Genomic DNA, 23,425 nt, shown 5'->3' on the forward strand with positions numbered 1-23,425 from the left:
GGCACCTCCAAATCCCTGGGACCCAACTCCTCCAGTTCACCTGTCCACCATGTGTATGACGTGCCTTCCGCCTGGTGGTTAAGAGATTAGACATGAATTCCAGATAATGAGAAGAAGGAAGAGGCTCATCATGCCGCTTATGTTTTTCTGTACACACATCCATTTTCCCCCATTGATGCTCTTGCTATATTCTCCCACTGGTCCAATGTTAGACTGAATTGAAACACTGTGAAGGCAAATGTTCTTCAGAATTGCTTTTAGAATAAAAATATGAAGGAGGATACCTGGGAATTTCCAAAATGACTACATCAAACCTGAATTGTAACAGAATTCTCACAATTATATAATGCCCCAAGAAGAAAACCAGAGAAAAAACAACATGTAACTTCAAACCAAAAAACAAAACAAGAAATTGTGAAGGACTGTGTTTTTAAAAAACTAAATTTTAAGCATTCACAAATGTAGGTAGAAGAATCTTTCATTGGCTGTTGCGGGGACTCGCACTGCTGTTTCAGGGGCTCTCAATAGAATTGCTTTGGGCTAGGAGTACATGAAACCCTTCAGATTTCTGGATTTAGTGAGCCCATAAATAAGTCTCATGTTGAACTTTAATTAATTTTTGGACCACACTTCATTGTGCAGATTAATTTTAATTGAAGTATTCTTTTCTTCATTTCCTTTTCCATTAAACTGTGTTCTTTTTATTATTATTATTTTCATTTTTGGAGGGACTGGTTCTTTATTTCAAAAAGACACTTGTCAATATTGAGTATCAAAACAGTTGCACTATTGATTTCTCTTTCTCCCAATCGGCCCCAAAGAGACCACATCAAAGGAGAGTACATTTTAAGCCAATAAGCTGCAGGATGTACACCTAACAGACCTCCTAGAAACCTTACCAGAAAATGGGGACTGGGTAGGGAAAGAAACTTTAAAAGATCAACAAACTGCCAGCCCACGGACTACAGAGGCTATCACAGCCAGATGGGGTGGCCAAGGTGCCACAAACCCAAAGAAGCAAAGTTTCAAAATAATATAAAATTTAAAAAGTTTTGTACATAAGCTATTCAAGATTTCGCCAGCACTGACCGATACAAAGCACAATGAGATGGCACTTCTAGAGACAGCAGCTTCAAACCCAGAAAAGGGTAATGAGATGAGTCTCACATGGCTAATTCAGTGGCAAAAACACAATCTTCTTTCTTTCTTTCAAGGAGGCAGGAAAGCAATTAAATGGTCACCTCAATATAAGGGGGACAGGATCCATTCTGTAAGCAGTTGGGAGGGGGTAGAGATGGGACAAAAATTTTGTCTCAGAGGTCTTACCATCTTAATTTGGTGACTTCTAATGAAAAAATAAAATAGAAATAACATTATCCAAAGATATCTTAAAGCTGAAAACTTGAACAGCACATTTTTTGTTTTTGTTGTTGTTTGGCTAACTCCTCCTGGAATCACCTTTCTGGTTTAGCTAGTACTTTGTAGACAGCAATGAGGCTTCCCATAGTACAGTCCTTCTCTAGGCTCTGTTTGGCTCTCAGTAAGGCAGGCCTATACCTTTTCCTCTCCTCTATGCAGAGGGGAATATGCATTAAGGTGAAAAGTCACCTTCCAAAAGTGAGAAAGGGATTAGATTGCTGCTTCAGGGCTGTGGAATTATTTGGAATGTTTTACAAATGGTTGCTACAAAACCACAAAAAAGGTAATTACAAAATGTTTGCATCACAACATGCTTTTTAAAGACACTATGCATTGTGCTCACATTCCCTTAAATGCTGTTTCCAAAGGTGCTCAGCCTCTCGCCCAGCTGGAATCTCTGGGAAGAGGCAGAGACGGTTTGGCGAAAAAGACACGGGGCGAAGGGGGCGGTGAAAGGAGAAAGCAGCCTTCCAGTTAAAGATCGGCCCTCAGTTAAAGGTCAGCTTCGGGCAGGCTGGCCTCAGGTGGAGTCAGGGTCAGAGGGAGGAGCAGCAGCAGGGTGGGACTGGGCATTCTACAGCTCATTCAGGTCAGCAGAGTCTGGTCCAGCATCCTCTGTGTACAGAAGTGTTCCTCTTTGGTGCATTTCAGTTTATCTTCCAAGTCATTTCCAGCTTGGCTACAGATCTCTCAGCAAACTCAGCACGGGTCTCTCCTTGAGTTTATCGGTAGAATCTTGATCTCTTCCTCATATTTGTCTTCTTTTTGAGAGTACTTTCCTTCAGCAGCACTTTGGTCCATCAGTCTAATCTGCTCATCCATCTCTCAGCAACGGGACTCTGCCAGCTCAGCTCATTCCTCTGTGCATTCCAAGTCTCCTTCAATGATCAGCAACTTACGAGCCACCTCTTCATACTTCCTATCTGCCTCTTCTGCAATGTGCTTAGCTTCTTTGAGTTGGATTTCCTGGAGTTCCATCTTTTCTTCATCTTTTAAGGCCCGGTTTTCAATAACCTTCATACCTCTCTCACTCTCATCAGCAGCTTTTTCCGCTTCTTCCAGCTTTTGCAGGGCAGTGGCCAGGCGCTCCTGAGCGTGGTCCAGCTCCTTTTCAATCAGCTGGATCCTACGGTTCAAGGAGGCCACCTCAGCCTCGGCCTGTTCCCGGGCCCGCCTTTCTCCCTCAACTTCTCGCCGGAGGCACTCAGCTCACTCCTCTGCATCATCTGCCTGCAGAACCTGGATCTTGCGCTTCACCGCCTCGATGGTGGTGATCCCAAGCCATGGTGCCCACCTAGCTACTGCTCACGCTCCACTTCCTGCCTCCTCCACTCAGCGTTGCAGCCTCCTGTCCAAAACTGAGTTCTTTAAGACAGGGAATGCTTTTTAACTTTACATCATCAATATTTAGCACAGTGACTTGCACATATCAGCCAAGTGATGACTTAGTGAAGAATGACCCTCCTCCTCTCATTCCCTAACACCCACACCCACATACCAAACACACACATCCATTTTAAGGGAAAATGTAAAAACATTGCAACTCACAGACACAGCGAATGAACATGCATTGAGACAACATGTGAACATATAACAGAGATGCCATTGCTAAAGGAGATGTTTTGCTTCCAAACACCGTGGTGCCTAATGATTAGTGATTTTAAGCTTCACAAGAAGAATAAGTGTGTGCTGCTAATTAATTTTTAATCTTAGAAATTTTGGCTACATCAAATACAGAACAAAAACCTAGTATGTTTTGGCCTCTGCTTTCATTTTGATAATGGCTACAATATCACAAAATTCAAGCAACCAACTGTTACCTTTTTAAGAGACATCAACAAATAGTGAGATTGATGGAAACGTTTTCTTAGGGAAAAGATGTTCATGTCCAGACTAAAAATAACGATGCCTAAAAAGAGCACTGTGACCTGTTGCTTATATAATCCGTAACCGCTCCCTAACCCAACTCTCTATCTTTACAACATCCAGGAAGATAATGCAGACTAGTCATTGCAGGAAATCTGTAAAAGCCATATACAAGTCCTGACATAGTCAGACCAAATCCAGAATCAGGGAAGTAAAGACGCTCAGCATCATAACACGCCAAGCTTACTAAAAGTCTACATGATTCACCAGCAATCAGTAAGGCACACGCTTTAAAACGGCTCTGAATATGGTGACAAACTTGGTCTCATGCAGCCTCACTCTGATCTCATATCCTAGGAATCCAATCTGATAAAACCCAGCCCATCTATCTCTAATAGATGGGGTGATGTTTGGTTACAAGGGATAGAAAATACAATCCCAAATAACTATGGATTACACAGTACAGAAATGTTTGTCTTTCCCAGTAAGATTTGTCTCTTCCACCACAGCAATTTTGCTCTAGGAAGTCCTTGGGACCCAGGCTCCTGTCAGCTCACCATTCTATCAGCCCACAGTTAAGACTGTGGCATGTGCATTCCAGACAGCAAGACTGAGAAAGGATCTTGAAGAAGAGAGACAAGGGCTGTCTCTTAGGGAAGGCTCCACATAAAACTAAGCTGCCACATGAAACTTATGCTTACTCTGCAATAGCCAGAACTCAGTCCCATGGCCATGAAAGATAAAACGACGCCTCTGTTCTTGGAAGTCATGTTCTGGTCAAAACTGGAGGATTCTATCACATTAGAAGAATGAGAAAACAGACACCTGGGGAAAACTACATTCCCTATCATGGGAACAGCACTCTATCCAAGTGAACTCAACAATCATAAATGAAACTACTATAATTCTGAACAATGTACCATGGCTAAAAGTTGTCTTTATTCACTTTACTTACTCAGTAAATTTAAGGCATTTTAAATTCCTACTATACGTTATTCCTCTAAGAGTTATCTCTAATAATTATGAACTTCATTTCACAAACACCGTTGGTGAGTAACAGAGTGTAGGGCTAGAGATACCACCAAAAAAACAACTTGATATTCATTTGATAAAAGGCAAATGCCTTGCTGATGTTTTTAGTTCAAGACACGATCAATTCCATTTAGCAAAATATTTACCAACTTTAGGAATAAAGTATTTGATTCCCAAAACACAAACTTTCTTTCTCCGATTCTCTTTCAAGATAATGATTATACTAAGAAAATTTTAAAAGCAGCTGATTTTATGAGGTATGGACATTTCATTTCATTTCATTTCAAAAGAGATGCAGGTGTACCTAGATTCACTCAACCAACCCATGATAATTTTGTATAAGTTTCCTTCTCAGTCTCTCTTCATTTCATTAAACCCACCAATGTACATTAAATAGCTACACATTTGGATGCCTCTTCAAATAGATGGTTAGTTCACTTATTCAGAATTTCAACAAATATTTATCAAGCACCTGTTTGTTGACAATTTCCATGTGCTGGAGAGTGGACTCTCAAAAGAGTATGTGGCACAGGACTCAGCCTCCCCAAGACTTTTATATTCAAAAGGCATTGCTTCTGGTAAGTAGAAAACACAGTTATTCTCAGAACTAAAGGACTCCCTACGGTCTATCTGAGTATTGTCAATAGCTACCCAGTTCAGTCAGAACCAGATTCTCCAAATGTACCTAAACAAATTGCCAAGAAATGCTAAGGCCTCTCCCAAAAAAGCCTTGTTATAATAAGTTCTTTCAAATAACTTGTTAAAAAGGATCTTACTACAGAATGTTATGCAGATAATTTGGGTAACATAACGCTAAGAGAATGAGTCAGAAGCATCATCACTCTTGTAACCCTGACCCGGAATTTGGTCTAAAACTTCTATACATTTTTAGTGGCATGTGAGAACAGATGCTATAACACCTGAAAATGGCAACACTTAAAATTCATAGTAGCACAAAACCATTACTCTTCCCACTGGACCCCTTGAACTTTAATAATGTCTGACCTGGCTGGCCGATAAGTTCTAAAAGCAGACAGAAGAAAATTGCCAATATTAAATATTGCTGGAATGATTTTTCATTTAGAAAGATGTTACTGGTTCTCTTAAAAACAGGTCACCAATTCTGTGGACACTTAATTTTCTTAAGGCAGTAGCCATTGCAGACGGCAGGTATCCACCTTTGTTTATGCAAATAGAATCTAGCTGAGAACTAGATTCATATATTCTTATTATCGCTTACACATAAAGCAAACAAAAATACACACCCACATACACACACGCAGTTATATATAAACCCATCCAAATCAAAGATAAAGTGTGGCAAAAGAAGTGGATGTGAAAGAAAGTTATTTTTTTTCCCAAGATAAATGGCACAAAAGCCAACATCTCATTAACTATCCAAAGAAGATGATATACTACACAACTAAGTCTAGATAATCATACATTAACAATTTTCACATTATGCAACTAAAAAGATTTATAAAGGCACAATTTAAGAATCTACCTTGCTTAAGTCACTTAAAAGAAGCAAAGTGACAAGAGGAACAAGCAATTAGGTACTTTTCTACAACACCACAATTTGAAGTGACTTCCCACATGCCCCTTGCTTTAGTCGAATATCATTTCAACATGCAATTATCCCTGTGCTTTGATGCAGCTGTCATCTGTTTTGTTTTTAATGCAAATACCTACTTACTGATTAAATATTTCCTATATTATAGTTTGTGAACCCTTTCTCATATTTTGCTGATAAACTACTTTAGCAAGATAGCCAGTCTTTGAGACCTCTGAGATAATATTCAGCCAGAGGAGCTCCTAAGGTACATGCCCTACTTTGATATGTCAGAGAGCTAAAGCATGTGGTCACACAGAGCTGTACAAGGGAGAAGCTCTCATCTTTTCTCTCTCAGACTGTAGAAAGTTTTCTTTTCACAGCTTTACTAAAACACCAGCCTCCAGATTGGCAGGGCATTATCCTGGCACTACATCCTTCTTAAAAGCTGAACACATCCTGTGTGAAAAACAGGAGCTCTTTCTATCCACATGGACAAAGTAGAGCTCCAAGACAGTAAGTGACTTGCCCAGGGCCATGCTCTTAGCATGCAGCAAAACTGGCTTTGGAAGCCAGACCTCCTACCTGATCTGGATCCCCAGGCCAGTATCTTCTGGCCCAGGAAAGATGATGGTCTCTTCCCAGCATTCAGCTAAAGAAATACATTTCATAAACCATATCTGGTTAATCACTTTGTAAAAGCAATAGAACTGAGTTTAAGTTTTTTCTCAAACTCCTGGCTTCAAGCAATCCTCCTGTCTCAGTCTCCCCTTTAAAGTGCTGGGATTACAGGTGTGAACCACCACACCCGGCCCTTTAAGTTTTTTTCATTTTAAGTTGATAGATCCCTGATTCTTTACAATTATAGTTATTTTAAGTAATATTTTTACTGATTTATACAAGTTTTTATTTTTAGCACTTTACTAACATCACTCCTAACAAATTGTCAACTTAGATGATATGATCAAGATACAATAAGCCAGGTGCGGTGGCTCACGCCTATAATCCCAACCTTTTGGGAGGCCAAGGTAGGAGGATCCCTTGAGAACAGGAGTTTATGACCAGCCTGGATAACAAAGGGAGACCCCCATCTGTAAAAATAATTTTAAAAACTAGGCCAGGCATAGTGGTTGCACACCTGTGGTCCCAGGATACTCAGGAGGCTGAGGCAGGAGCATCACCTGAGCGTGTGAGGTTGAGGTTGCAGTAAACCATGATCACGTCACTGCACTCCAGCCTAGGCAAGAAAGCCCAAGACTGTGTCTTAAAAAAAAAAAAAAAAAAATACATATATACACACACACACACACACACATACACACAGATATTTGTGTAAAACTTTAAGTATATATATTTGTGTATAACTTTAAAAGGCAAAGTGAAAAGGGAAAATATTAAAAGCATGCCTAACTTTTAAAGTTATATTCAGGAGATTCAGGAGATTGCTTGCCAAGTTTTCTTTTTTAATTTATCATACTGTTTAAAGAAAAACTTTTACCAAAACAGTGTATTGAACAATAAGAACTTCACTAAAGAGTGATAAAATTTTCCTCATAGAAAGGTTACAGATATCTCTATACTGATCTTCTGTACCTTCCTTCTGGAAGTAAGATCCTTAAAAAAGAATAACTCAAGGATACCATAAATAAAATAAAAAAGAGAACCAACAGACTAGAAAAAAATACTTGCAAATCACATATATAAGGCTTGCATCTAGAATATGCAAATAACTCTTACAGCTCAATAATAAAATGACAACCCAATTAGAAAATGAACAAAGAATGTGGATAGACATTTCTTCAAAGAAGACATACAAACAGCCAATAAACACACAAAAAGACTGCCAACATCATTAGTCATTGAGGAAATAGTAATCAAAACCACAGTGAGATACCACTTCATACCCACCAGGAATATAATCAAAAGGACACAATACACAAGTGTTATTGATGATTCTGAGAAATTAAAACCCTCATACATTCCTATGGAGAAACGTAAAATGATGCAGCCACTTTGAAAACTAGTTTTATGGTTCCTCAAAATGTTAAACCATATGACCCAGAAATTCTGCTCCAAGGTATCTATCCAAGAGAAACAAAAACATGTCAACACAAAAATTTATACATTAATGTTCACAGAAGCATTTAATCATAGTAGCCCAAAAAGGGAAACAACCAAATGTCTACAAACTAATGAAAGGATAAACAAAAGGTAGTATATTCCTACAATGGATTTTTCAGCAATAAGAAAGAATGAGACAACACGAATGAATCCCAAAAACATTACGCTAAGTTAAAGCTAGTCATATTGTATAATATAAATTATACAAAATGTCCAGATAGGCAAATCAATAGAAACAGCTAGATTAGTGATCGCCTAGGACTGAGCTGAGCCAGTGTGAGAATGGGGAGCCATGCCTGATGGGTACTGGGTTTCTTTTTGGCGTCGTAAAATATTCTGTAATTAGATAATGGTGACAGATGCACAAGTTTGTGAATATACTAAAAGTCATTGAATTGTACACTTAAAAAGGGTGAATGTTACAGTACGTGAATTGTATATCCATAACAGGTTATAATTGAAAAAAGAATACTTATATAACATACAATACACTTAATTTTAAATTGGAATGAAGGAAAGACAGAAGAAGGAATAAAAGGAAGTTAAGGGGGAGGAAGGGAGGGAGGGAAAGAGAGACACACACACAGATCTCAAAGAAGTCAGTCATGATCGTGGGCACGCTTCTAGTGGAACAAGGCTCCAGATTGAATGCATATTAGGTCATATGAAGTAAGCTATTTTATTTTACATATTGTATCAGAAAACTTAAGGCATGTTTCTTTAAACTAATAAATTGGGTATTTCTCACAGCTTATTTTAAATACTGTAAAATTACCTCCTCGTATTCTCCTGTGAACTACATCATCAATATATTTCATGTTTTATTTTCCTGACATACCAGATGTTATTTCCATTGAACACAATCCTGGTCTTCGAACTATCCACATTATTTAAGGATGCCACTTCCCACTGATCCAACAATTTGATAAGATATTATAAGACTGGAAACAATGGAGAGGAGTGGAAGATCTTTCCAGTTCATTTTCATGGGTACCAGGCACGATTACATCTACTGTTCACAGATTTCCAGTGACACTTAAAATTTTAACAACATACTTTTCCAACCTCACAAACATAGGGACCAAGAAAACACCTTCTGTCACAAGTACCACTGATCAACCCAGAAAATGCCACCAAAATGGTAGCAGAGAGTTAATAAATCAACTCCTACTGCTTTAAACCCCAATTCAAAAGTCTCTCTGTGACTTCCAACCTGTTTGGGTTAATCCCTAGACAGGTGGCAACCTTACTAGATAGAGTAAATTAACCACCCCCAATTGTACAAAAAGAGCTTGTTGGTAATTGACAGGAACACGCTAAATATGACTGTGCCCTTAGGGAATATAAAATTTACATAACCCCCTTAGAGGTTAAGGGAATAGTGACTTCTATAAACAGAGATTTTAATTTAACAGAAAACATTTTTAAATAAAGTTTAGGTATACAGTATTTTAAGGAATTGAAACAGACATCATAAGCAGGTAAATACAGAGCTGCTGTGGGAGAAAATTAAATTATCCAAGACTGTTTTTACCCAGAAGCTCTTTAGCCTTCATCCTGTATGGCTTATTTTGGATGATTTTTCAGCCAGATAATAAAAAGCAATTTCATTTAAGTGCTGCAGTCACAGAGTTTACCGCATGAAATCCTTCTAAGCCTCATTTCCACATCTCTTTATGGGTACACCTCTAGCATTCGTTCATTCTTTGGGAAGCATACTTTCCTCCATGTGTGTGCAGAGTCCCAAACTTCATTCCCTTATTCTTATTCACTTCAAGAAGTGGTCAGCTTTGTGGAAATGTAGAAGTCGGACTTTCAGTCATCTTTATAAGCCAAAAAGTGTATTTCTTCCTTTTCCATGAAAAAGAACAGAAATCACATGGGAGGCAGTATATCTAAAATAATGAATCAAAACTTTGAAAGACCCATGCTCAGAAACATATTCATAGTCTATATATTTATATATAAAATATATGTAACACTACACAATGCATGATGCTTTTAAAAAACCAGCATCAAGGTTATCTGCTGTGACTTCCTATCAGCAGAGAGAAGCAGGCAGATGGAATTCTGGAACATGAGTAAGATAACACTCATGTCAAAACAAAAAACAACAACAAAAAAAAACTCCCTGTCCTCAAGCATGCTAATGAAGCAAGTGATAAGCTATAGGTCAAATTCCCACTTCTACAATCAAAACTTATCATAAAAGCTCTTGAAAAGGGAGTGCATCTGTCATATGTTAATGACTTCAAGCCGTTCACTGAACTTTTAGGTGTACAGGAAAACTTAAAAGCACTTCACAACTCCTTGTGGGTATAATTAGCCTGTTGGAATTGTTGGCAATTCTCATTCTGAGACTTTAAAAGGTCACTCCACTCTTTGAGATACCAAATTTAGAGGTACTCTCCCTTCTGGACAGATTAGGCACACCCTGCAATTAGTATACACAGCTGCACCTGTTGCAAAGCCTTCACTGCTGTAAATGGGGACAGTCAACAACATTCTAAATTCTTGAGGGATTATTAGACCTTGGAAACCAAGTGATGAACAAATCTGATGTCTGCTATTGAGGTGATGGATGGTGGTCACACCCTGACTACACATAGAAGCCAAAATTTTTATTCTTTATAGACAATTCCAGCTAACACGGAAACCTCATCACTTGACTCTCAATCCTGCAAGGAGTCAACATGCAATTTTGCTATTTAACAGAACTAAGTTTTTCATAATCTAGTTGAGTTTCTACAAAGAACAAAGAGAATTCCAGATTTAAAAAAAAAATACAAGTTACAAAAACAGCATTATTGATTTATATAAACTTTACTAAATCATGGTGAAATAAAAATGCTGTTAGTCACATATGGAGAAAAGTCTTTGCAGTTTATAAATTTGTAGGTCAAAGCTACGCAAATTCTCCTTTAATCTGTTAATCCTTTACAAAAGTATTATACACACTGACGATAGTGATTTCACTGCTTTAGTACAAAATAATAATATAGATATTTAAAAGAAATGCATTTCGGAAAGAGGCATGAATTTAAGAAATCAGATTCAAAGTTTGAGAAAGTCTGATATAATTGTCATTAAACAGTAGTTAAATCTTAAACATAAAGCCATAAATTATGTCCTTCCTTACTTCCATCTTTCCTTTCTTTTTTAATGAAAGAGAAGCTCAGAGGACAAGGGTCTAAATCCCCCTTTCTCTTTAAACCATGTGAATCTTAGATATTTTCTACATCAGAAAACACAATTCTTTGGCAGCTTATATATGTGGCCACATAAACAAAAAGAAATACCGTACAGCCATCTTAAACTAAGATATTGTGCTTGGTAAATCTATTAGGCAAAGAGCCTCTTATTATCACCACAATATGTTAAATATCATCGTATATGCTTAGGTGCTTTTTCTTGATATATAAATTCCTTTGAAAACATAATTGGAATTTTACAAAATAGGGAAAAAGCTTTTTTTAAAGGAGTTTTACTATATTACTGTTAAGTAGGTATACTTTCTTCTGAGTGTATTAATTATATGTGGAAATACTTTTAAAAGGTCAGCTAAAATAATAATATAAAACTTAAAGTAATGAAACTATTTCAAAATTAGCATTCCAACTTGAATAAAACCAGCAGGAGTTGATTACATTCTTATTGCTCCCCAGAAGTATTTTCATCTGATGTTTACTTTAAAATGTGTGTGTGTGTGTGTGTGTGTGTGTGTGTGTGTGTACCTTTTAAAAGTCATAGAAGAACATTATGGAACTGATAATTTTTTTAGGTTTGATGTTGGGTCTACATGGTAATCAAATTTAGAAAACCATAAATTACACTTAAATTTATTATTTACAAGCAATTAATTATTTTAAAAAAAAAGCCAGGTGGCTTTCATTACATAAATTACTGTTAATGACAGAGACCTCATGCTGCTACTGTATTTAGCATTTGCATGTGTCAAGTGCACATAGTGGTGTGTAACTTCCCTCTTCAGGGTGGAACCAAGCATTGAAGCAGAAGGCAAGCTGCCCAAGTTACAGATCACACCCGAACTAGTCCTTTCAGCCCCACATATTCCAAAGGTTTTAACATTTGTAGCAGAAAATCTGTCTTCCAATAACATTTTGTTGAAACAGCTTTAAAACCATATATATAATTACTGATCATCAAATAATGTTTACCTACACTTAGTTACTTACAGTCCTAGCTCTATGATTTAAATATTACCAAAAAAAAGTTTAATCAATTTGCAGCAAACCAAGGCATCTATTAATATCTCACAAATGCAGTTTTTAAAATAATGTTTAATGTTGCCTCCCTACCACAGAAACTGTGCTAAATAAATGGACAATAACTCTTTTTTTAGGGTTCTGTCTCTGTTTTACTTAGCCTTTTGTAGTGATTCTTCCAACTCTACAGTAAGTATAAGTCCCTTCCAAAGACAAGGAAGAATTTTACCTCTTTATTCTGAGAAAAAGCATGAGTTTCAATGATATAATAGGAGAATAGGAGCTTATATGATACAGAAAGAAACACAGGAAGAAAATAAAAATAAATAGCAAATAAGTTTCATCCTATTTCAAACTCTATCCCAAATAGAGGCCTAAATAAGGATCTCCAACCCCCTCCATCAGTACCACCAGAAAAAGGAGAAAGTTTTATGAAAATGCTTTGTAAGCTATAGGATAAAATTCAAAAATTACTATAGTTTTTCTTTCTATGCAAATAAGAAATGCTTAAAACGTAACTGAAAATCCTAAATTGAGCTACCACTCTGGTTTTCAAGGATTAACTGCCTAGTTAGATTATCTAACCCTTTACTTTTCTTCTTCCTCTAAGAAGTCTGCCTTATAAACAACCACCAGAGAGACGGGTAACGGAAACAGGTTAGTTAAAGGGAATGTGTCTTTAGCCTCTGAGTAATTGGTCTACATTTGGGGAGCACAGAAAAAAGGTGGGCACAAAATAAGGGCTAACAGTTAAGGAAGGAGAGTCTGTACTTACTAAGTACAAGCATAAAGTAACAAAATAAACTTTTTCAGCTAAAAGAAGGAACTAATTTACTCACATTATCTTTGGCCAAAGTAATAATGCTAAAGGAGTGTGATTTGTATATTAAGCACCAATGACGCTGCCATGGCTCAAAAACACAACTTACCTTTCTTTTTTGAGACGGAGTCTCTCTCTGTCACTCAGGCTGGAGTGCAGAGGCACGATCTCGGCTCACTGCAAGCTCCGCCTCCCGGGTTCACGCCATTCTCCTGCCTCAGCCTCCCAAGTAGCTGGGACTACAGGTACCCGCCACCACGCCCGGCTAATTTTTTGTATATATATATTTTTAGTAGAGACGGGGTTTCACCGTGTTAGCCAGGATGGCTCGATTGAGCCTCAATCTCCTGACCTCGTGATCTGCCTGCCTCGGCCTCCCAAAGTGCTGGGATTACAGGCATGAGCCACCACGCCCGGCCCAACTTATCTTTAAGAATCACTTTAGAACCACTTTACCAGTTACACAAGAAAACCAACTTCACAGTCACATCTCACATATCACCAAAATACAGGGTGGCCACCACATCTAGAAACACAGATAAATACAATAAAGGATTTATTGTTACTGAATTATAACACACGGCAAAATAATTACGTCTCTAGAATTTATGGTCACCTAGTAACATCAGCCCCCTTATTTTTCAAACTTAATGATGCCTTTTGTCTCCATTCTCAAAAGTACCAAAGACACTGCGCCACACACTCTAAAAATACTTGCCAAAAGAGAAGTCCCAAAAGTATTTTTGCTATCATTACAATGTGTCCCCAGTAGGAAATAGTACTCTTTATAGCACTTTTAAAACTGTGAGCCATTAATTTATAGTTGCAATACATGTGAGGGAAAATAAAAGTTTGGTTATTGGAGGGCATCAGAAGAGTTAAGTAGAAGACAAGACGCAGGCCCTGATAGCCTGGCAGGCACAGGGCACACCACCAACCAAAACCATCAGCCCCTTCCACTGGAGTGGCTGGAAGCGTTCACCCTGAGCACATATGCTTAAGAATCCACAGTAAGTGAAATTCAAACTCTTTCCCTCTTACTGTTACATAATAATTTTTCAACACCCTAACAAGATTTTTCATGTCTTCCTAATCCCAATTAGGAATAATAGTAGCTTTATCGCTATGAATACAAAAAAAAAATTGAGAGCTGCTGTCGATAAAACCCTGAGTGTTTTGCTGTATGGTGCAAGTTAATGATTCGGCGATGCTATGATCGTGTCATGTTCATGACGAATTTTCAGAGAGCAGCCTAGAAAAGTCAATCAGCACTGCTGTCTATTTTTATGATGCTGGAGGCAGTACAATGGTAGCGCTCACTAGCACTGTGTGCCAGGCAGGACACGAGGATTTTACTCATACAGTTAGGAATTCCAGTCCCAGAGAAGGCCAAAAGAAAAGGTCTAATGTAGACAGTTAAGATAAAGCAGCTTAGCTTGAAGAGGAAGCTAAAAATGTTCTGCTTTGGAAACTGCCATATTTGTGACCTCATGGCAGACTGAGAAAACCAAAGAGCTCCAGAAATCACACAAGTAGTTCTCTGGGGTTTTACAATGCTCTGTGGCTGCTCAGTTGTGAATCCCCTGAAAAAAAAGTTCATGAGGTTTAATAATAGGTGACAGATCACCTCAGTAGGTCCAGTTTTGCAAATATATCCATGCCAAAGACCACAGAGGTACCTGTTGGACATGGTCAAGGGTGGTAAGTATTACACTAGTCTCCATCTGAATTATGTAAGCTACAAGCCTAAGATTACAAAAAGAAAAGGGGGTATAGAAAAAGGCCAAATCTCCAATCACAAATTTACCTTGATTCCAGCCACTAAAATTTCACATAAAGACCCCTTTTCAGTCCAAGTTACCCCGTGCTGAAGGGTAGGACAGTTACACATGGTACCTAGTCTCAACAACTAATGAAATCCCAGTTGGTAAAGTCATTCACATTCTAAAAGGGAACCAACTCCTCACACTGCAGAATGTTAGCACTGCACAATAATCCACAGTTAAGTAAACTCTGAAAGGAACCTTTCACTTTTTTTTTTTTTCTTGATACCCCTACTTGGGACATCAAAACACTGTAGCAGTACTTCCTAAAAATAATAGAAATTATGTTGAATCACATGAAACAAATTTACTGTCACTCACGAATAAAAGTCAATCACTAACTTAGAATTAACCATTGAAATAGGAAAAAAGACATAAAAATGGATTGGAAAGTTATCTACAAATATTAAGGTAAGAATTCATGTAGGATCCATTTCTTTTGTCTAGTTTTACATCAAAGTTTCATAAACTACTGAAAACTATACTTTGATGGAAAACATGCCTCCACTACTAGTTCTCCTGGTATAAATGGTCCCAGAATTTATCTTTGACATGTGGCCACGGATTTTTACATTGCCACCAAAGTATTCAGTTAATATACAAATTTCTACTAAACCAAGCCATAAACAAATCTTTAACTGAAAAGCTCTGTCTACTCGTTTATAATCTGTTACCTGGAAAAAAAGCAGAAGGTCTCTCTAGCCACCTAATCACCATATCAATGACACATGCCACAAGAGAGAAGCACTAGTTTATTTGATTGATCATGGTAGATAAACTCCAAATAACAGAGAAATTAACAAATGCTTGACATTTGCTCAACATCCATTATTCTGACACTGCTTTCAGAATTTCAAAGCCTGGGAGTATGCTTAATCAACATTCATATTCCCTCGTGAACTACAGGCACCATATTGCACCCCGCCTTCATACTGATGAAAACTGCATATTGGCCATTTCCAAAATGTTCTGGGACTCCACACAGGGCCCCTTTTCTCTCTTGTTCCTGCTCTGCAGTTTTCTTTTAAACACTTCCAAGACAAAAGCATCTGCCAGTTTTTCTCTCTAGGGATGTATACAAAATGAACTTAACAGTTTTAAGGCAGGAGTAACCCTCACATCTAAATTCATTCATAGGACAGAAAAGGGCCTAAGAGGCCTCTCCAGGGACAAAACCCTGCTGAAATTCTCCCCACACACAACAGTGGGAGCTTTATAAAATCTAAGTCCAGACAATTTCCAATTCAAATGCCCAACATAGCATGACCTTTGTCAGATCTCTGAGCCCAAGATGCACCCATGATTTTTTATTCTAACCAGCACAGACATTAGACAGGGCACTATTGCTAAGCAGGAGGTTCAATATTTGCATGCTCTTCTATTGTGAAAATGTAACAGTGACAGCACTGTGTCAAATTCTTTTCCCTCTAGAACTTTAACTCCATAGGAGAGGCATGGCTGACAGATGACTCCCCAACATCTGTGTTATGTACACTGCACAGCTGAGGAGCCCTGGATCACTGTCAGAACATCGTGGAGCTGACCTGCACCTTTCTTATGCCTTCTTCTTATCCCTGCCCCAACCCGCAAATATATAAATATCTATAATACAAATAGTGCAATTTTTAACAAAATATAAAGATGGCAAGACAGATTAACATAATTTATAGTCATTAAGCTGTTCACGTAGCAGCTCAACATATGTTGTATAAATGTCCTATACTGAATAATTTATCAGATCTGACACAGTGCACATCATATTGTTTTATTTAATACACTTACTAAAATTTCATGGATCAAGCATCACTTCTGAAAGCACTGAGAAAGCACTAGAAAATATTTATTCACCTCCCGTGATTTATTTTGATTACCCTTACAGCTACATGATAAAGTGGAACTCACAAAATTACAAGGTTAAGGTTTACACAGCCATTGCTTCATATACTAAAATATAACAAATGGCTCCATGTCTGTGTTATATTTTACTTTCATTTAGTGTTAAGTAGAACAGTAGACTAAGCACTTAGCTGCCTACTGAATATTTTAATACTTTTAAATAGGACTTAAATATCTTGGCCCGGAGAGTGGGAGCTTAAGTAACAACTTCAGGAAAGAATAGTAAGTCCTTTGTAGGGTACTAGTTAGAACAGTACTGCCCCCCTCCCAAAAAAAAAAAAAAGTATGCTTCAAAGTCGTCGTCTCCTCAAAAGAGATCATAAAAATAAGCACGGGCCCACATCAGAAAGTTAGCAAGAATTCACTGAATGCATAAAAGAACACTACAATGCTAGGCAATACAGCGTACAGCTGGAAGATCAAATCACAGCAAAGCACACAGCTCCCATCCAAAGGATCTCACAATTAATTCAAATAGAAAGCAAAAGAGAGAAATGCATACATTTCAAATGAACAAGTAAAAGTAACTACAATGGCCAAAGCAAAAAAAAACAAAAACAAAAACAAAACAAAACAAAAACAAAAACAAACTCACTAAAGCTAATATTCAAGAGACCAAAAAAAAAGATGGGGGATGGACAGATGGGGAAAAGAAAGGCAGGAAAGGAGAGAGTGGAAAAGGGAGGGACAGACAGAAGGAAGGAGAGAGGAAAATAGAAAGGGAGGAAGGGAGGGAACTAGATTAGACGTGGCACTTGAGATTCTTCACACTTGAGATTCTTTTTCATCACTTTTCTCCTAAAATGTTTTATCTGGGGGCAGGTCTCCAGGACAAGGAAAATGAGATGAAAAGGATGGTAAAAAGATCAGCAACGGGAGGGGAGCTGAGAGCTTCAAAAGGCGAGGTCAATAGGGCTTTTCAAAAAAAAACATGAATGCTCGTTGGCCTGATCATGTCTGGGAGAACTATTAAAAACTTTATTGTATCAACTGCCTTAGGAAAGATTACTAAGCAAAAAACCTTTAGTTTCCAATGGACTATTTTCTTTAAAATGTAGTAAAAGTGAGATGAAGACAAGACAATAACTAATAACTAATAATTAATAACTAAGTCAGGTCAGGTGTGGTGGCTCACACCTGTAATCCAAGCACTTCGGGAGGCGGAGGTGGGTGGATCGTTTGAGTACAGGAGTTCAAGAACAGACTGGGCAACATAGCAAAACCCCATCTCTACTAAAAATACAAAAAATTAGCCAGGTGTGGTGGCACACGCCTGTAGTCCCAGCTACTTGGGAGCTTGAGGTGCGAGGATCACCTGAGCCCAGGAGGTCGAGGCTGCAGTGAGCTGAGATTGCACCACTGCACTCCAGCCTGGGCAACAGAGTGAGAACCGGTCTCAAAATAATAATAATAATAATAATAATAATAATAATAAGTTTTATGTCCATTTATGAGTGATAAAATCAATGAGAATTGTTCCCAAATATGTACAAAATAATAATCTTCTCACAAAAAACACTCTCAGGTTCCCAAAGAAGCTCCATATGTTTCAAGGTGTAGATACTACAATCCAGAAGCAAGGCATCAGCTTCTCAAAAACTTGACCTTAACATCAGATGACAGGAGAACTGACAGTCAATGAGATACTTCATGTGGAGCAAAGAAACCACAAGGCCATATAACATTGTATTGCAAGTCAGGCAGCAGAGTGACTTTAGATGAATAACAGGTTATTGTAAAAATACTGAAGGTTCTATCATACTGCACCCTCAGAAAGGAAAGATAAAGACGATGAAGTCAAATACAGTTCAATATAAAAAACAGTAAAGTTCCAATCTCCCAAAAGAAAAGAACGAAAAATAGGAAAATAATCTTGCTCAGTTTAATGCATGGTGATAATGGTACCTGGAAAATCCTAAGTACAGAATAATTTAACCCTTACAGCTGTATGTCTGAGCAAAAAACCACTTTAGTCATAATGCAGGGTTTATATGAAGGTGAGTGCCAGCATTAACAGATAGCTTTAAGAGTTGGGATGGTGGTAGAGAGGTTATGTATCAAAAAATTCAGTAAGAGGTCATTGAGAGCATTGAGAAAAAAACGAGTTTGAGCATTGCAAATTCTTGCTGGGACCCCTATCATCACCATCACTCTGGCATTTTATTTCTAAACAAGAAATGTATTTTACCTTTCTGAGATTATTTTCTGGTTACAAGCCAACCATTATGAACCTTTCAGTGAATCACTGAATAGGGCACTTAAAGGGATAAACAATTATAAAAATAACTCTGTCACAGGCGCATACATTTTATTTTATTTAGTGATGTAATAAGCTTAGGGGCATATATCAGGTCCAAAATGGTCTTGGTCATTAATTTAAGCAATAAATCATAGGTCTTGCCAACAATGACGGCAAACAGATGCTAACAAGGAAATGTATTATTTAATATTGCCATGTGTTATAAAAATTTAAGTGTGTTTAAGACATGTCTTAAATTTTTATAATAATATGCATTTAATACATTACTGTTTTGACACATGCAGGAATCAGATTTATAGGTCCCATTCCGTAGCTTCTTCTTCTGTGAACATGAGAGCATATTCTCGGTTGTTATTTTTGTTGTTGTTTTTTGTTCTTTGTTTTTTTTAAAGAGGTGTTTAAAGTGCATGTTTGCAACTATATCTAATTGGTTGTCTTGCTGTTTTGTAGTAAATAATGTCAGCATTGAAACTCATTAAAAAGAATGAATCTACACACTTTGCCTGAATTTGAAAATAGAACATTTAAAAATTATAATTTTTAAAGAAACATTACAGCATAAGAAATATATTAGAGCACTTTATATCAAGTTGGCAACTAATTTTTTTTACATTAATTTTGAACTGTTCTGCATACCAGGCAAAAATTACTACCTTAATTAATAACTTTACAAGTAAAGTTCAATATTCAAAAATTTGGAAGTAACTAAGAAAAACTCCACTTTATATCTTCATGCAAAAATCCTAAGAATCAAACAGTAGTATATCAAAACACAAAGTAATTTAAAATGGAGTCTTTCTATCCATAAATTTAGCAAATTATGCCAAACCATAATATTCCCCCCCTTTATATTCCTTTGCCAGCAGGTCGAATCCTCCTAGGGAGAGGGCTTGTGAGAAAAGGGAATTAAGGGCTAAAAAATTCATCCAAAACTTCTTTAAAAAAAAAAAATGCGTTTTTTTTTCTTTTTTCACATCAACAAGATACTGACTCTACTAAATATATTTTTTGTTAGCAATTATTTTGTTTGAGTTTCCTTTTCAATCAACTCTCCTAGCTGCCAGCATGGTCTTCCCTCTTTTTTGTGTAGGCAAGGAGTTCATTCTTTAGAATACTTGAGGAAGCAGTGCTCGGAGTATGGAAACTAAATTTTCTTCATTAAATCTACTGAAGCAGATATTAAAAATGCATTTAATATACTGGCAATGGTCGGTGGGCACCGCTGACTGTGACAGGCCAGTTACTGATGATGTGCCGTCAGATGGCCTTCTCAGCAGGCGCCTGGGTCTCAGGCTGCTGAAGGACAGCAATATCTTCCCTTGTGTGTAAGCTCTATTCCTCTCCCAAGTATTTACTAAATCACAGGCCTCTGCACACATAGCCCACGTTTTCAGCGTATGCTAACAAATGATGGATGGCCTCGTCAATTCGTTATGTCCTGAAAGCATGGTTTCCTGCCATTCCAATCATCAAACCTCAGCGCTTCAGAGCTGATCAGTCAGGAATATATTTTGCAGGCTCGATTAAAAGAGTAGAAGTTCTTTCCATTAGACTCTCTGGCACTCTCCTCAACTATTTGTTGTTTCAACCAATTATTTGGGCAGAATATTCAATAGGTGTTCAGGTACTATAACATGAGCAGGTTTTTTCCTGATGTTCACTAAGGTGTAATTTCTTTTATGACAAATCAGTGGAGGTATTTGAAAATAAAATATTTGATGAGAAATTCATGTTTTAAAACAATTCTCCTTCTAGGTACAGTAGGCAAAACCTTAAAAATACTTTATATCATATTATTTTATAATATATTATATTATGATGTAAGTGTATTAGCCAATGCACTTCAAAGGAACTTCCAAGGCAATAGCCATTCTGTAAATCATCTAAGCCTTTCAAGACAATAATTCACACACATCCTCAATTATAATCTAGATAAAGGCACAAACTGCTTAAAAATTCTCCTGACAGTTCCAAAGTTAGATGACAAAAGTTCAACTTGTCAAAGAAAAAATCTTCTTAAAAGAACATTTATTTTCGGTTCCAAGGTTATATATGTCAGTTGTCTTTTCCATAAGCCATAAAAACATTTTTTTCTCTATAGCTTATCTATGGAACAGAAAATAAATAAGAACACAGTCATACCTTTTACTCAGAAACAGTAAACTTCATAAAAACAGATGAACTTACCACAACTAAACAGAAAGCTGAGCTTTGAGGAAATGGGGTGGTATTAAAGAGCCAAACGACTTGCTATAAATAAGCTTCTTGAAAAGCTAAAAAAAAAATTTTTAAAGTGCCGGACTCTCATTCAGCCAATAGCCACATAGGCACCAATACACCTCCAGTCAGTGTAAGCGCCACCATGCTGTCCTGCCATTCACCTCAACCTTAACCTCAAGATTAAGCTCATTTTTATTGCGCACAAAGGTCATCTGTATTAGGTCAAAATTCAAAGTCCCTTGTCAGAAAAGGTTGATATATTCCAACCTTTCCTTCTCCATGCATCAAATTTTTCATGGTAAAGTCATATTCAGCAGACAGTATATTCAGGAATTTATTGTGCCATTGTAATACAGTGCAGAATACAATCGTCCAAAAAGCTATCACAGGAATAAAATATTTTTCATGACTATGAACCAAATCTAGACTCCTTACACACCTCTAACAGAGGAAATAAAACTAACCAAGTCTTGTTTCCATGCTTCAGAAGAGTTATCTGGCAAATAATTGCCCCTAAAATATAATCTATAGCATAATTATGCTTTTGCTTCCATAGTCTTTGGGAATAGCCAACTTTTTTTCAAAGTGTCACTCAAATTTTTAAGTGGCATTTTTTTTTAACGCAAAAACATCTCACCTGTTTTAATACTTGTATTCAAATCTGGCCTAAGCAGTTTAACTGAAGTAGGTCTAAACCTGAAACCCTCTCTTTGATCTAGAACCTAAAGGAAGATAGGCTCTATGATACAATGAAAACTAAAGGAGAAAAATTACTGTCTTGCCCAATTCATTACTACTACAATTATGTGATTAGCAGAACTGCAAAAATAAGATAAATTAAGAGAAATCTTTGAAGGCACCATTCTAGAATACATCATAATTAGTAAAACCAAAGCCTTAAGGAATAATCAATCCATTCTCTTTAAGAGTTTATGCAACTTCTTTGTGTTTACCACAAGGTCTTTTCACAATCAGTATATTAGTACGATGAATGGTTTCAAGATCATTTTAAAAACTCTCATTCGGTCGGGCGCGGTGGCTCAAGCCTGTAATCCCAGTACTTTGGGAGGCTGAGGAAGGCAGATCACAAGGTCAGGAGATCGAGACCATCCTGGCTAACACGGTGAAACCCTGTCTCTACTAAAAATACAAAAAAATTAGCCAGTCGTGGTGGCAGGCACCTGCAGTCACAGCTACTCAGGAGGCTGAGGCAGGAGAATGGTGTGAACCCAGGAGGCGGAGTCCGCAGTGAGCCAAGATCACGCCACTGCACTCCAGCCTGGGTGACAGAGCGAGACTCCATTTCAAAAAATAATAATAATAACAACAACAAAATAAAAACTTCCATTCTTCAAATTTGATTAATACCTATATTGAACACTAAAATCAATGTTCACACTGACGTGATGATCTAGAGTATCCTATAAAATCTCCTTGCCCTGGAAGACTTACACCTGAACTTACATATTTACTGGAGTCAAGCTGCTTCCTGAAAGAGAAACCCTGACTCTAAAGCTGGTACTCACTCAAGTATCTTTCATAAATGCATAACCCCCTTCTTACTAAGTTGAGACAAAAAAGTAAAACAGCTTCCAGATATGAGTGGTTGCATTTGAGAAAAATTAGTAGACAAGAAAATACTTGGAAGGGGGTGGTTTTAGGCAAAATATTTTCAGTTCTAATATGCTGAGTCTAACTATCATAACCATAAATACCACTGCAACAAGCAACCATGAATAAGTAATGGTACCAATAATATAACCACAGTAGCAACCAGTGTAGTATCAGGAACCGTGCTAATCATTTTATATGTATTACCTTATTTCAAGTTCATAACAATTCCATTTTATAAATAAGGACTCTAAGGCACCAAAAAGTAAAGAAACTTACCAATTAGGTATCTTCCCTCTGCTTTTATACTGGAATAACTACCAAATGAAAATGTAACATCTGAGCTTGAGTTTTTCTGGAAATAATTTCTGACATGATAAACCCTCAGGTGTACCACTAGAGCATTTCTAAATTCCTACAGAAAGGAAAGAATCACTGTAATGTCCCTAAACTTAGCTAATTAATCGATTTTAAAAAGGATTCACTTTTCTAAAGAGACATGTATATATGGCTTTAAAAAAAAATCAAGCAGCATTCTTTAGGCAAGTTCAATCAAATGTCCATTATGAATGTACCATA

The 23,425-nt window shown here is 37.2% G+C and overlaps 1 protein-coding gene and 1 pseudogene across 5 annotated transcripts in view; both read right to left on the reverse strand.

Annotated features, from left to right (window-relative positions):
- The window catches only part of CDIN1 (CDAN1 interacting nuclease 1), a 231,001-nt gene that overhangs the window by 192,394 nt on the left and 15,182 nt on the right, over positions 1-23,425 (reverse strand). The window lies entirely within an intron of this gene.
- Positions 1,964-2,638, reverse strand: LOC116482365 (tropomyosin alpha-3 chain-like; annotated as a pseudogene).

The sequence above is a fragment of the Hylobates moloch genome, unplaced genomic scaffold (assembly GCF_009828535.3).
Source record: "Hylobates moloch isolate HMO894 unplaced genomic scaffold, HMol_V3 SCAFFOLD_14, whole genome shotgun sequence".
NCBI classification, from domain to species: domain Eukaryota; kingdom Metazoa; phylum Chordata; class Mammalia; order Primates; family Hylobatidae; genus Hylobates; species Hylobates moloch.